The following is a 16,486-nucleotide window of genomic DNA, read 5'->3' as shown; positions in this document are numbered from 1 at the left end:
CCCAAAATGCTGGGATTACAGGCGTGAGGTACTATGCCCGGATCCTAAAACTTTATTTTAAAATGCCCTTTCCCTATAATATTTCAGTGATTATTTCAATATAAAAATAAATTTCTAAAATTGCATACTATTGAGTAAAATGGCTCAAGAATACACATTGTGCTTTGTTAGGGTTTTACGTATCCTCAGTGCCTTCAGGATTGGTACAAGTCCTCCAACTTGAGAACTATGGGGCAGACTAATGTATTAGTCAGGATTCACAGAAGCCACCTTGGGTGTTTTGAAGAGGAAGTGGTTTAATACAGGGAATTTGAGGTTTACACAATCTTTAGAAGGCTGGAGGAGTAAAGAACAGGAAAGCTTCATTCGGGAAAAATGTAAGTGAAGGACTACAGTGAGGCAAGTGGGTGATTCTCCGGAGATGCCTGATGTCACCAGCAAAACTGTACCTTTGCCACAGGCCAACATCAAAGTGACGTCCTCCAAGTACACCTGGAGCGTAGCAGCTTCTCTTTCTCTTCCACCTTCCTCACCTCAGTCTGGAGGCTCTCACTGCTGGGATCTAACCAGGAACTTGCTAGCAAAAACATCTAGGAAAGGAAGGTAGTTTCTAGGCTTCATAAACCTGGAACGCAACAGAGAGCTTAGAGATGTGAGAATGGTGCTAAGGATCAACAAACAATATCCTGCACAATTACAAAATGATGTTTTTGCCTAAGATAAAGCAGTCTTATCCCATCTTTTCCCTACTTCAGTTCTATTCCTTTGAATTTTCTCCTTGAGAAGTTAAAGTACCAATGAATGATGTTTCTGTGAGAAGCATAAGTGAGTTGGGGAAATTTAATTCTCTTGACTCTCATTTTTTCACTTCACCTCCTACTCACCACCCTCCTAGTTCTCTCAATCCCTTTTTTTTCTTGAGATGGGGTCTTGCTATGTTGCCCAGGCTGGTCTCAAACTCCTGGGCTCAAGCAATCCTCCCGCCTCAGCCTCCTGAGTAGTTGGGATTACAGGCGTGAGCCACCACACCCAGCTCTAATTCCTTTTTTTCAGTGAGGAGGAGGGCTCTTAGTCCCAAGATTGTGACTGAATTCCTCTGAGGGCTTTCTACCACCCTAGGCCTCTTCAGAGATGAGCTCTTTAGGGAAGACAGAAGGGAGAAAATCTGAATTAATGGCAAGGCTCTGTGGTGTATTCATCTGCAGGAATGTGATCTTCCTCCCGTGGTAAAGGGCATCAAATGCTCCAGCCAGTTCATCTGCATCATCGCCACTCTCATTTTCAAGTTGATTCTGATATGACCCCAAGAATGTCTGCTTTTTTTTTTTTTCAGTTCCTGAGCTCCCATGTTCCCATCAGTGTTCAGAATGGAGGGACATGGACCCTTTCCAAGAAGACCTTCCCCCCATCAGCTTCCAATTTTCAAGCAAGATCTTGGTTACCAGCTTTATGGGTTTCATTTGGATGCTTCCCTACCTTCTTATAAATGGATACTGTCATTTTCCACTAGTAAACCCAAAGACTTAGTTTAAGTTGATGGACTGTCTTAAAAGACTGCATCACATGGCATTTGTTATTTTGAGAGATATTAATAAGTCCTTAAGAAAAAAACAAAAAGCCATATGGCCTCTACCTGGAATCTTTCATGTCAGAAAGGGCCACTATTTCTAAAATGTTGAGGTCATTCCGAAAGTACATATTAGGGAATGTTAGTTTAGGAAAGAGTTTGAATTTTAGAAAAGTTGTGAGAGAAACAAATGATTCAATTTATGGGGGTATTTCACTGGCATCATTAAAATAGAATATTTGAAGAATAGAAATTTTTAATTCCTAACTTGACTTTGTTGGCTTTTTACATGGATGATATATTGGGACTCCTAGAACCATAAAGTATAAACTGGATTCAGAAGGTCTCTAAGAACCAAACTTTGAACATACACACTCTAACTCAGAAGACTGGAGGTAAAGGAGGTCAGGTCAGTGTGCATATTTGTGGGAAGGTTTGGTTATATGCATGCTAATTATTGAAATCAGGCAGATAAATGTAGAACTTTTGGAATCTGCGTGTGGAGGAAAAGAAACTCAGGCCCACTGTGGGAATTTCCCAGAAAGGGGTGTGAATCTCTATTCTTAGCTGGAGTTAGAAGTCTCTATTTTTTTTCTTTTTGAGAACAAGATAGGTATTAAATAAATGAAGTAAATGAAAATAAGTTAGTTGGACTGCTAATAGTTTTGAGTGGGTGGAAAGATTGAGAAGGATCCTAGACAAAGAAAGCTGACTTTCAAGCTAATTGTTCCAAAAAGACATCACAGAAGGGAGGGACTAAGAAATCCATTTTCGGTTTTATTTTGATAAAGCCATTCATTTTTGGAACTACAACTACTGTCTAAAAAGATACCTCAACTTGGTAATGTGTAGTTTATGAATCAATCATCCACAGGATTTTAGGAGAGGAAGCAAATAACCATTCCTTTAATACATTTTCTTTTCTCCTAACCAGTGTCTAGTTGCAGAGTGTGCATTGAAAATGAAAGGGAACTGGCGTTGGTTGGTGCTATTTGTGACTGATAATTAGGCAAGGGATCAGAAAAAAGGGATTTTCAATTGCTATGTGGCCATTTTTTTAACACGTCCAGATTTCAGAACATCAAACTCCTATTAATGTATAAATGCATGGTATTCGGTTGTCAAATTCAATTGAACTAAGATTTGTTGAGTATTGACTATTTTCCATATCCTTTTCTTTTTTTGAGACAGGATCTTGCTGTGTGATCCAGGCTGGAGTACAGTGGTATAGTCATAGCTTGCTACAGGCTCAAATTCCCGGCCCCAACTTATCCTCCTGCCTCCGTCTCCTGAATATCTAGGACTGCAGGCACGATACCACCAAGCCTGGCTAAACATATACTTTCATTCACATCATTATGTTAATCTTTGCAGAAATCTTGTGAGGTATTACTATTCCCATTTTACAGATTAGAACATTAAGGTCCAGAGGAGTTAAGAGATTTGTATCTTTAAATGCACTTAAGGAGAAAAGGGTGGAACTGGTACTGAAAGCTAAATCTGATGGATGTCTGATGGCAAATCCAGGGCTTTTTTCACAGTGCTGCCCTACTTGGTTCCAGTTTCTGGGGACCTGAATTCTATCATTGATATTGCCAGCCGACCACTGTGATGTCTTTATTTGAGGAAATCCACCCAGCATGTCCAAAGAGCCTGGTGAGGTGACCTAATTTATCAGAGGATTAAAAAAAAAAAAAAAAAAACCAACAACTCAAAAACTCTACCAAAAATCTGATATTTTTCTAGCATATAGTACAATAAAAAAGAAGAAAAGAACACTGTTGCATATTTTGAGATTGCCACTTAAAGTGAGATATTCCCATAATAATGGAACAAATGTTTTTCATCCAAAAATTATAGGCTGGTTTTGACTTTATACCTATCAGTGGTATTATAGCATTTCCTGTGAATGTTCTAACTTCCTTCTGTACTTTGGGGTAAGCGTACCTCCTTAAAACCTGGTCTCCTTAAGCATGGCATAGAAGATCAATCTTAAGAATCTAATGGCATGCCAGAAAATTTTCCAGCTAGTCCACATTTACCCTGGTCACTGCTGTCCTCTTTTTCCTTCTTGTGCGTCACTCTATTGGACTGTACTTTATGGCTGCTTTTAGCCTCCTGACATTCCTTTCTTTAAGTTAACTGTCATTTAGTGCCTCTTATTTAAGTACCGCAGCACTTCACAATACAGCCGGCTCACCCAGAGGGTCTCCAGCTCCTGCTGGAATTTTTGCATCACTATCGTATGGATAGTTGGCTACCTGCAGCAGCAGTGCGTGGTCTTTTCCAGGAAACAGCAAACACTATTCACATATATGGTGGGTTGCTGGGGCTTGTAAAATAAGAAGCAGTTTTGATTAACAGGGTTATGGGGTTTTGTTAGTGGGACCCCATTTGGAGCCTTGTTATAATGGGATATGACCCAGACGGACATGATGTGCTTGGACTGGTTGCATATATTTGGAAGAGGCTCAAGGGAGCCCGGAAGGACTGGCAGGACTGACAGGCTTGAAAATAAAAATGGGGCCAGTATTCAGGCTTGCCCCTTAGTGTGGAATGCCCATTTCTTCCTTTGTACTTTCCTTTCTTCCCATGTTCCTTTCCTGAAATGTAGTTTTCTCTTCCCCATCTTTGCCTGGCATATTTCTATTTGTTCTTTAAGTTGCAGCTCAAAGGATACCTCTTAGTAAAGCCTTTCTTGACTTTCCCTGTGCCAGGCATTGCTGTATTCTCTGTGTTCCCAGATATCTTGTGTGTACCATGTACCACATACAATAATTATTTGCTATAGCTTTGTCACTAACTGAACTTTGAGCCCCATTGTCATCCTGGCACACAGTAATGATTAAAATACATACATATACACACACACACACCCCTATGTGTGTGGAAATGGAGTGGTTTAGACTTCAATTGGTATCTAAGTACAGTGTGACTAACGTATGCCAGGAACTATGTTGTTTGCTTTTGCCTTGGTTACCTTATTGCAACCTCTAAGATAAGATAATGGCCTGCTAAAAAAAGTGGTTACACAATAGATGTACATATTTGTACACAATAGATGTACAATGTGATATTTTGATATATTCATATAATTCATACACTCACACACCTGTGTGTGTGTGTGTGTGTGTGTGTCTGTGTGCGTGTATGTATATTATGTATATGTATGGAGAGAGACAGAGACAGAGATAGAGATGGGCTCTCGTTTTGATGCCCAGGCTGGTCTCAAATCCTGGCTTTAAGAGATCCTCCTATCTTGGCTTCCCAAAGAGCTGGAATTATAGGCGTGAGCCACCATGCCTGGCCAATAGACATTTATCAAGTGAGTAGATCAGTTTTCCTTTCCATTCCCAACTTTTTCTTACTTGGAGCAAGATTTTTGTTTTGTTTTTGTCTAGAGTAACTGGCTTAGAACAATTCACACAACACATTTAATGTTATGGAATGAAGGTCATGAAACCACACACGACTCATGCCTTCCAAATGAGAGAATGAATCGGTTCTCTCTTAGGGCCAATCTCAGTTTGGCAAAGATGATAATTTGTTTATGATCTCAAACCTAACAAACTTTCTGATTTAAAATGAAAGTTAACTTAATATTCTTTATTGCTTCTTGGAATCTGATCTTGGCAAGATTAATGCAAAAAATATTGTGAAGTAAGGTATTCTTGTGGAATTTTTGACTGAGTGAAATGGAAATGGAAATGCCAAGGATCTCATTTTCAAAAAGTCTCCCAGCCTCTTGCACCTAATCTTCAGTCAGTGCACAGGCTTTTATTTCCTGGCCTCAAAGCTCTGGTTTTTGCTTAGGTACCGCACAGCTCTATAGAGTAATCCCACTGCAGGAGGACCCTTCAGAAACCATTACAAGCATAGGTCCAATTTATGTACATTCCCCAAATACAGTGGAACCAAGGGGAGATGTTGATTTTACCTGCATTTTAAAAAACAAATCATCTAGTTGCCTAGTGATTGAAGGGCACTAGACATAGCCATTGAGTGATCTCATTTTCCTGCCTCGTCACACCAGCCTTGATGGAAGTAGCAAAGTCCAAGTAAAGATGCCAGCCAGGTGGTTGGAAGGTTCAGATGTCTTGTCCGGAAGAGTGGCTTGAGTTGGACTCTGGCAACAACTGGAGGTGGTGCTAAGGCTGTGCTAGCCAATGCAGTGGCCACTGGTCATATGTGGCTGTTTACATTTAAATTAATGAAAATTAAATAAAATAAAAATTCAGTTTTTCAGTTGCTAAGCCACATTTCAAGTGTTCAGTGGCTGCAGGGGGCAGCTATAATGGACACTGTGGATATAAATTTCCATCACTGCAGACAGTCCTGTTTGAGCAATGTTGTTACAAGGGGCCTAGAGCCTAAAACATTGTATCTTCTGCAAGATCCTGACTTCCTGAATGGCCAGGAGCAGACCCAGGAGGCACAGCTTAAAATAGAGAGTGAGGTCAGCAAATGGTTTTGGCCTGCCTGTGGCCAAGGGTTGGGTGATGCCCATGAGTACAACTAGCAGGTTTGAAACATAGCTAGTGGAGAGGAAGAAAATGGAGTGGTTTAGACTCCAATTGGTACCTAAGTACAGTGTGACTAACGTATGCCAGGAACTATGTTGTTTGCTTTTGCCTTTGTTACCTTATTTCAACCTCTAAGATAAGACAATGGCCTGCTAAAAAAATGGTTACACAATAGATGTACATATTTTGGGGGTATATGTGAAATTTTGATACATTCATATAATGCACAATGATAAAATCAGGGTAAGTGGGATATCCATCACCTCTAATATTTATCTTTTCTTTATGCTGGGAACATTTGGATTCTTCTCTTCTAGTTATTTGAAAATATACAATAGATTATTGCTAACTGTGAAAACCCTACCGAACTGTTGAGCACTAGGTATTTTTTTTTTAATCTAACTGTATTTTTTTGGTACCCATTAATTAACCTCTCTTTATCCCCTCTTTTCTGTACCCTTCTTGGCCTCTGATAATAGATACTCTCTATTTTCAAGAGATTTACTTTTTTAGCTCCCATATGTGAGAGTGAGAACATGCAATATTTGTCTTTCTGTGCCTGGCTTATTTCACTCAACATAGTGATCTCCAATTCCATCCATGTTGCTGCAAAGGACAGGACTTCATTTTTTATGATTGAATAGTATTCCATTGTATATATTATACCACATTTCCTTTATCTGTTCATCCATTGAAGGGCATTTAGGTTGATTCCAGATTTTGGCTATTGTGAATCGTGCTACAATGAATACAGGAGTGCAGGTATCTCTTTGATATGCTGATTTCCTTTCTTTGGGACGTATACCTACTAGTGGAATTCTTGCGTCATGTGGTAGTTCTATATCTAGTTTTTCTGAGGAAACTCCATACTGTTTTCCATAGTGACTGTATTGATTTACATTCCCACCCACCGTGTATGAGGGTTCTCATTTCTCCACACCCTCACTAGCATCTGTTATTCCCTACCTAACTGGGGTGAGACGATATCTCCTTGTGTTGTGCTCTGCTTTTTACAGATGAAAAAGCTGAGGCTAAGAGGCATTAAGTACCATGGAAAAGAGGGTACAAGCTGGAACCTGATGCTTCTGACTCTTAAGTTCAGTGCTTTTTTGGCTTTAGGGGTGGGGATGAGTGGGGATGAGGTAGGCAGGGGACCAGTAGTGAAAAGGCAAGACAATTGATTTGAAGAAATTGACCTGGTTGCCCCATTCATGCATCCCGTAGAGCCTGGTTCATGCTCAACCACTTGCTCAGAGTCTGTTGTTAAAAGCTGATGCTGACGTAAATTTTTCTTCTATGGTAAGCTTAATGAATGGAATGAGGATCTGCTGAATCTAAGATCAAAGATGAAAATATAATTAATAATAATAATGATGATGATGATGTAGCAGGTACTGTTCTATGTGCCAGGTTCTGTACTAAGCATTTTTCATAAATTAACTCATTTAATCCTTTCAGCTATGCTATGAGGTAGATACTACTATTACATCTATTTTACAGATGAGGAAACTGAGGTTTGGAGTAAGTTGTCTAAGGTCACACATCTAGAAAGTGGTCCCTGAGAAACCATTATCTCCACTGAGCATTTACAGTGGAGATGGCCTTGCGACAAGGTAGGTGATGTAAATGCTAGAAGTCCCTGAGTGTGGGGCAATAGGGAGAGTTGGAGTGTGTGCCTCATCTAGTGTTTCATATTCACACTACACAACACAACAGTTCAGCAACATCTCAATGAAGACCAGACAAAACTCACCTGCAGGTGGCATATTGCAGACAAGCAGACAGTTTGTAACTATTCAATTTTCAGAGGTTGAACCAGAGGCCCAGAGGGACAAAGTGACTCACCCAGTGCCTCACAGACAGCAGCGCCAGCAGTTCAGTGCCCTTTAGGATTCCTTCCCTGCCTCCAGCACCACAGTTGTAAGCCCTCTTGGCATAGTTGGCTCTCAAAGGGGGCACTGCTTAAAGCCTTCTGGAGGCTCTAAAAAAACTCTCTTCTGTCATCTGTTTTCCCGTCAGTCATTCCACAAGTGTCTTGGGTTGTGTGCGAGTAGGGTGAGTACACGAAGGGCATCAGGGGTGTTGAATGGAAGATTCTGGCCTCTAAAACCATACTTGAATGTTGTGCTTTCATGAGACTTTTGTTTTAGGAAAGAAAAGGAAATATGGTAAGTGTGGCTCCAACAGTACTAAAGATCTGTGTGGGATCCTCCATCCAGGCCATGTGGACTCTGGGCATTGAGTTTCTATCCTTTTCACATGGGATTGTAGCTTTCCACTGCCACTGTTACTCTCGACTCAGGTGGAAGGCTGGGGGGCATGATTGGGGAGCTCAGTTATTTCTTTCTGATGGGAGGACTGAGGAGTGAGATGAGGTGTTACCAAACCCACTGAGGTATGGGACCACAGTTCTAGCCTATAGGACCAGGAGCCCACCTACCTCGTTTTCTAAGCAGAGATCTTGAGGAGGGGACCCAGGGATTTTTTATGTGCATTCTGACCCCTCTTACCTTCCTGCCTCTTGTTTTTCCCCATTGGGAGAAACCAAAAATGCACTTTGCAAAATGCACATGCATTCATTCCCCCAGAAGAACTCCATGAAGCATATTCATCCTCATTTTACAGATGAGGAAACTGAGACTCTTAGAGGTCTAGTCATACTGAAAAAAAAAGTCATTCGGATCCAGCACCTCCAAATACTAAGGGCACACTCCTTCCATACTGCAGTGGCTTTGACTCTTGTGCACTGGACACTTCAGATTCAGACAGAGACAGGCTACATCCTCACCCTGTGCCCACAAGTACAGAGCTCTGAGCAGGAGGCTCAGGTGAGCCCATTGCTCTTTTAGACCGGCTATACTCTCTGAAACCCTAAGGTCAGTTTCCTGCAGGTCATGTTCAATACATAGCTTCAATAGGAGTACTAATTCCTTTCAGCATTGTTCACACGTCATTTCCTTTACATGCTAAACCTTTGGAAAGTGATTCACTTTCTGCTCTCGCTTTATGTTTCACTTACTTTCTCCTTTCTTCTTCTTTAACATCTGCTTGTTTCTCCTCTCTTTTGCTTCTCTCTCTCTGCTGATTCTCTGTGAGTGGCAAGAGACCCCAATTGGTTATTATTCACTGTACAGAGTTGTTAGATTGCACCCAGAGTGAATGTCAGCCTGTGATGGAAGAGCTATGGCATCAGCTCCAGCTTAATGAGCGCGCCGCGCTTCCTGGGGTGGGAAGCGCTAAGGAACCGTCTACAGCAGAGTGCCCTTTCAGGGTAGCAGCTCCTCCCTGTGTAAGGTGCAGTTGCTGAGGGAAGAGGCAGTAGGCGAGTTCTGAGGGGCTTGGTTAATTCGTGCGCACTAGTTGCTCATTCCCTGGTCCCGAGTGTGGCTGCTTTCATCTCTGTCTCTCCATACGGCCGCACAGTATGGCAAAGCTTCGCTGCACTGATGGCAGGGGCAGTCAAGCCTGCTGTTTTCTAGCTAAACATTTTCTTCATAGAAGAAATAGTGTGAGGGGATGGAAAAAAACAGAGAAGGCAGAGAATGAAAGAGGCTGAAGTGAGCAGGGATTTGAATATCTTCCCCTGTGTGTCTGTGGTCATCCACCTTCTGCCAGGGCCGGACCACAGCACCCCTATGGAATCTTTCGTGTGACCTGGTCATTTTGAGGGTGCCTGTGTACGTACTGGGCTGGAGGGAGACCCTGAGGTCTAGATCATGATTCATGGAAAAGGGAGGGAGAAGAAAATCTTTTTCCTTCAAAGCCATATAAGAAAAGGGACCCACCAGAAAGACAGAAGACATGATTTTGATTTATTGCCAGGGGTAAACAGGTAGCCAAGAAGAACTATGTGAAGAATAATGAATATTGACACAAACTACAGAGGTCAGGGGTTGTTCCTGTTTGCCAAGTGGTGAGGTCAGAGCAGACTTCTGAGGCTTGCTTGCTTTCCTTGACAAGGCCTTCTCGTTGCTTACTTCGCCAGACTTCCACATCCTCTGCCCCCGACTTCTAGCAAGGCTTTGATGTGTAGGCTCTGACATCTGATCCTTCTGTACAGTCCCCTCTGGCTGAAGCACCTATGTTATCGTTCATTCATTTCTTATTCAAAACTATTATGTTATTCTGCTTGGCTCATTATTCTTTATTTTTTTTTCTTGTAAATTCTGTGCTAAATGTTCGAGATACAAAAATGAATTAGGTACAGTCATTTTTCCAAAGGAGTTCATGTCTGGTTGCGGAGATGATAAGACTCGCTATGGTAGTAGGTGTGACAGTAGAGGTATCTAGGGGGTCCATAGGAGAAGAGAAAGAGCCTGTTCCAGGGAGATGCAGAAAGGGTTGGAAAATATCTTTTACATAGTGGTGACGTGTAAACTGAAGTTTGACGGCTAGACAAGGAGAGGAGGAAAGGATACCCCAGATACCCATCAGTGTGAAAGCTGGGGTATGGAGATGCAAACAAGAATGACAGATTTGGAAACCTTGAAGTAAAGGGCAATTGGTTTGGTGTAAATGGGTTCCTGGGAGATGCCATGAGATGAAAGTAAAAATCTATGAAAGATGCAAACCACAATGATCATTTTCAGTCATGCTAAAGGATTAATTTGAATTATATCCTCAGAGCTGCAGGAATCCACTGAAGAATCTTTAAACAGAGGAATGACACAGTGAGGTTTATATTTTATAACAAAATATTTCCCTGGGAAATGGTGTGCGGCAGGGTTGCTTAGAGCAATGTGAATTGGTGGCAGAGCTCATTTAGAGACCTTCCCAATAACCCTGGCCAGAAAAGATGAAGACCTTAGCCAAAGCAGTGGCAAAGAGAGGAAGAGGAAGGAGGACTTGTGTCAAAGGATTAGCTATGGACAGGAGGGGCTGCACCTTCTTTGAAACCAGAGAGAAAGCGAGAGAAGGCTGCATATTGCTAGCATAATCTTGTCCATGTGTTTTCCCCATTTCATCAAGCAAGTCCGGGTCAATTTTCATCCAGGAACCTAACACCAAGGCATTTTAGAGACATAGATTCTTGCAAATACTCTAAATATGCCCTGGAAGAAATTTGGGGGTGTTTATGTGTGTGTCCTATCAGTTTTATCAGACTCTAAGCAATTTGAGGGAGGGCGCACATAACATTCATCCATCTATAATGTGCATCATTCAGCACACAAGGGATACTTAATAAGTATTTAATAGTAATAAGATCTGAGCCCCAGGAACATTATTATATTTGTCAGTAATGAAATAACCAGGTTTGGAAGCAATTTGCCTATGATTAAATTTTATAAGAAAGTCTCAATTATTTGAACTTTTGAACATAGTCAAACCCATTCCTGAAACATAATGTAAGTGTCTTCTCTTAGTTTGTCTAGATAAATATTTTAGTTGACTTAATTGGAGATTGTTTCTAAAACTATAGGAGGTAGTATTTCTTTGTTGTTCCATAGTCTCTGATGACCTGTCTTTAGAAACAAGAACTTTTACAATGATGCTTAATATTTTCTAATTCAGGTCCTTCCTCTCTTTCCTGATACTTACGTAAGTCGGGACAGCCACCACTCATTTGTCTCTGATTTACAGCACCCTTTTCTCTCTAGTTACTTCCTCATCACATTTACCTTTATTGTTGCTAGATATTCCTTCACACCTTAAAGCCCTTTCTTATCCTTTTTCTTCCCGAGTCTTTCTAATCTTTGTCCCATTTTAAGGACAAGTGAAGTGTCAGCCATCAGGCCGCTGGATGCAATCTGCTTTCACAATGCATTAGCGCTGGGCACCAGACCATGTGGTGCCTGTGTCTGGTATGATACACCCAGTTGATCTTTTTCCCTGAGACTTTGATAAGCCTGATCAGAAAGTTTTACTGGATTTAAGAACAATGCTCATTATTTCCTGCCCTCCCTGTACATTCGGATTCTACATCACTAGGACACACAGCCCTATCCTGAGGTACTAACCTGAAGGTGCTGTTATTACTGACCATTCAACATGAACAATAGACTTTTAAATACCCTGGGATGAATCCAGGTAGTCCTTACCAAAGACAAGCTCTCATTAATGGTAGTGTTCATCTTTCTTTGCTGTGGTTGTTCTCACAACCAGTCCTGGCTTAGCATATGATCTTCTATACATGTAAGCGGTAGTAAGTCGACTTTAAATGAAGCCCTCTATAACATGGCCTGCCTGAGCTGTGGAATTTGGAGCTCCAAAATTTTGCCCTGTGTGCTGTTCGAGGATCATTGGCTTTGATGAGCTTGTGGAAGGCAGAAGGAGAGAAGAAAGTATATTCATATCATTTTTTTGGAGACTGTGTTTGTTACGGAGTACAAGCCAGCAGCCATTTATAGTGAGCATGGTGGACACACAATCCCAGGACTCCTTCTTCAGATCACTCCACTCTTTACCAAGCATTTCTAGATTCCGTGAAAGTGGCTCTTCTCTTCTGGAGCAGTGCAGCAGTGTGTTCGTGTTATGCACTTATCAGACCACTTTGAAATATACTTCCTTCAATACAAGACAATCACTGAATATACTGGTGTGTGTTTTGTGAGATGTCTCAAGCAAGGGGAGATGACTTGAAACGAGTTGTAGAAAAACCTGTTGAAGGAAGTAGTGTTATTTAACTTGAGTAGAGAGGTTCAGGGCAGGGCATGACAGTTGCCTTCATGTATTTGAAATGTTATAGGGAAGGAGATTAACATTGTTCTATGTCTCCTCAAAGATCAGGTACAAGGTAGAGGGAGACAGAGTTCAACTCATTATAAGGAAGAGCTTTAGGGTGTGATAGTTAAGAATTTTGCTCTGAGATCAGGCTTCCTGAGTTTAAATCCATCATCTGCTAGTCACTAGCCATATCAACTTGGGTACGTTTTTAAAAACTCTTTTAATCTTTAGTTTCCTCATCTGCAATATGGGACAATATTAGTATCTAACTCATGAATTGTTATGGTTATCCGATGCCATACCACTAGTTACATGCTCTTAGCATGATGCCCACAGGGATAATGCTGGCAACTATTAACAGTCTCAATTGTCTCAAGATAGTATACATGTTTAACAACTGTTTCCAGGATTTCCGATTATAACTGAGCACTATATGTTCTTTCTGTTTTTTTTTTCTTCAAATATGTGGTTCATTGAAATATATATGTGTACTTTTCTTATTTTTTTCTTGGATGATGGAGATTGTTGGAGGATTAGAAGGCTTAGCTTTCAGAATAACTTAAATGGCATAGATATTCCTGTGATGTTTAGGAAAAAGTATACAGTTAGAACATCATGAGTTCAAAATAACTAGGGCATGGGGTAGGATGGGTGAGGATGCCATTCTGCCCTGCTGAAAAGTTGAATTAGGACTTTTTAAAATAAAAAAAATGCAGTTTTAGGATTTTAAAATACTGTACACATTTCCAATTAAGGCACTTAGGGCAGTAATAAGTAAAATGTCATTCATGGACACTCCTTTAAAGAAAAAGATGAATTATCCTGAATTTTAAGAAACATTGAAATAATTAAATCTGTAATTTTCCATTTCTTGAGTTCTTGTTCATATACTTTTTTTTTTTAAATTGAGGTATAACATACACACAGCAAACTGCACTCATCTCAAATATAAAGCTTGATGAATTTTTTCTTATGTATAACCTCCATATAACCATTAAGCAGATAAAGATATAAAACATTTCCAACAAATCAGTTTCTTCATGCCCCTTTCCAGTCAATACCATTCCCTGTTATGTTATTACCACTCTTCAGACTTCTGTCAACCCGAGATAAATTTTGCCTGTTCTTGAACTTCATATAAAGGGAATCCAGCAATAGTACTCTTGTGTCTGAGGCCTTTCTTTTTTTTTTTTTTTTTTTCCTGAGACAGAGTCTCACTCTGTCGCCTAGGCTGAGGTGCAGTGGAGTGATCTCAGCTCACTGCAGCCTCTCTGCCTCATGGTCTCAAGCAATTCTCGCATCTCAGCCTCCAGAGTAGCCGGGACTACAGGTGCGCGTCACCACGCCTGGCTGATTTTTGTATTATTAGTACAGGCAGGGTTTCACCATGTTGACCAGGCTGGACTCGAAATCTGGACCTCAAGTGATCCATCCATTTTGGCTTCCCAAAGTATGGGGATTACAGGCATGAGCCACCATGCCTGGCCCTCTGGAGGCTTTTTCTTAGCATCTTGCCTATGAGATTCTTTCATATTGTTGCATATAATGAGTTCATGCAAAAACTTATTTTTTCTAGATTGTTTTCCATTTAGAATGAATGATTTTACTACAAATAAACTTTTGGAAATTGTGAGGCTGGGAGGAATCTTACACAGCTTCATGTCCATGTCATTTGATTTATGTGAAACATCTGACACCAGAAGATATTAAGTAATCTGCATAGTTTTAACTAATGGCTAAGTAACCTAGTGTGCTGCATCTTCATAGAGATAAATCTGTTGCAAACATTATTCTCAGTAAGAGTCATGCACATAGGGTCTGAATTATACGTAGAAAATGTGAATTTTTATAAATTATATTAAATACTAAAATTACAAATTAATATGATACGAATTAATCCTATTCACTAATGGCCTGGCTTCTTGGGTTGTATACACATTTTGACAATGACATTGCTAGAACAGTTTGTTCTTGTTATCCAGTTAAGGAGATCATTGTCATCATGTTCATTAACATAAGACATGAAGCACTGTGTATAACAAAATGGAATTGATTTTGCCCGATTAAATCTCAAACACATTCTCTGTCTCTTTCTCTCTTTCATACACATACAAACATATTCATAAGCAGACATACACTGCCTACATGAAATGTGTGAAAACCACACATTTTCTAGGATATAACCATTTTTCTCTAGATCAGGTGAGACATTGTCTCTCCACAACCCTATTGTTATTGAAACTCAGAAAGTTGTTCTTGGAATTGACTGAATACGGTGAAACTATAAAATAAGGATATGAGAGGAGATGGAAAAGTGGTACAAGAATTGCCCTTTAGTGCTCAGTGCACTTTAAGCTTTGACATAGGAGGACAAAAGGTAAGTCCTGACTACCTGTGGATTTATGGGTTTACTTATAGTTAGGGGGCCCGGTACATGATGGAATATGTTAAGTGACAGAGGCATAAAAAAAGACCATTCGTTTCTGAGAATATGGCTGTGTGGCTATTTAGCCCAACCCTCTACTAAAAACAAATTAAAATGTCAATAAAAGGATGTCTGAAAGCATCAAATTGCTATAAGAAGATAAGGCATCATGACGCTGAAATCCAAGAAAAGTATTGGGAGCTCTGTTTACCCAATGGTATTTGCTGATAATTAAGCTGCACTTTTCATGGCCTGGCAGAAGAAGGCAGAAACAAATCTTGGAACTCAACCCAAGTGGGGAGTCTAGAGAAACCCTCCCATATTAAGCTGGACTCTTAGAACCAGAAATAACCTGTGATTATATGCACAGGCAATTTTATGGAGAGTGTCTTTGAGGCTGAGCAGAAGGGGGCTGGGGATGGGAAAATGAAGAAAACAACAACAACAAAAAGCAAGACCCTATCCCTGAGAAGTTGCTGGCTCTCAGCTCATCAGAATAGTTGTAAGCTATATTTGCATAAATGAATGGTCAAGAACCCTCCAGCAGTGAATTTAGTTTGAGATAGTTCTGGGTCAGTAGTTCTTTTAAGCACCTGGCAGAAGCAAATGCAGAACTTCTTTAAGGAAGACATCCTAGATTGCTGGGAACCACCTCCCCACTCCTTCATTTTCAAGGGCAGTGAACAGTATAGTCAAAGTAAACCAGAGGAAACAACAGAGTGCAGAAACAGATCAGCACATTCTCCAGACTTTGGAATTGTTGGGCATATATTATGAAACAACTATGCTTACCACATTTAAATAAATAAAAGGGAAGTTTAAAAATATCTCCAGGAACCCGGAAAGTGCAAAAAGTATTTTTGAAGATTTGTAAAAGAGCCAACTAAAACTTCTAGGAACAGAAAATAACTGAAAGTATAATAAAAGCTCATCTGATTGATCTAGTAGCTGATTTGTATAGAGCTAAAGAGAGAATTAGTGAACTGGATGAGGGGTCTGAAGAATTTTCCAGAAGGCAGCAGGGAGAGACCTTCCCCACTGTCTTCCATGCATATAATCAGAGTGGTGAGAGAAAATAATCAGAAAAAAATATATCTGAAGAAATAATGCTTTAGAATTTTCCATTTTCCATGATCACATACTGATGATAAAAAGTTTATTTTACCAGAACTATGTAACAATTTTGAATTTGTACATACTTAACAGCATGGCCTCAAAATAGCTCTGTTTATCTACCTATATTTATAAATGAGCAGATCTACAAGAAGAAAAAGTCAAATCTATAGGTTCAAAAGGCCTAATAAGAAC

The 16,486-nt window shown here is 40.3% G+C and overlaps 1 protein-coding gene across 2 annotated transcripts in view; it reads left to right on the top strand.

Moving 5' to 3' along the window:
* GRIN2B (glutamate ionotropic receptor NMDA type subunit 2B) overlaps positions 1–16,486 on the top strand; it is a 422,075-nt gene that overhangs the window by 60,573 nt on the left and 345,016 nt on the right. The gene's annotated exons all lie outside the window — the stretch shown is intronic.

The sequence above is a fragment of the Macaca fascicularis genome, chromosome 11 (genome assembly GCF_037993035.2).
Source record: "Macaca fascicularis isolate 582-1 chromosome 11, T2T-MFA8v1.1".
NCBI classification, from domain to species: domain Eukaryota; kingdom Metazoa; phylum Chordata; class Mammalia; order Primates; family Cercopithecidae; genus Macaca; species Macaca fascicularis.
This window is presented reverse-complemented; position numbering and strand designations above follow the sequence as displayed.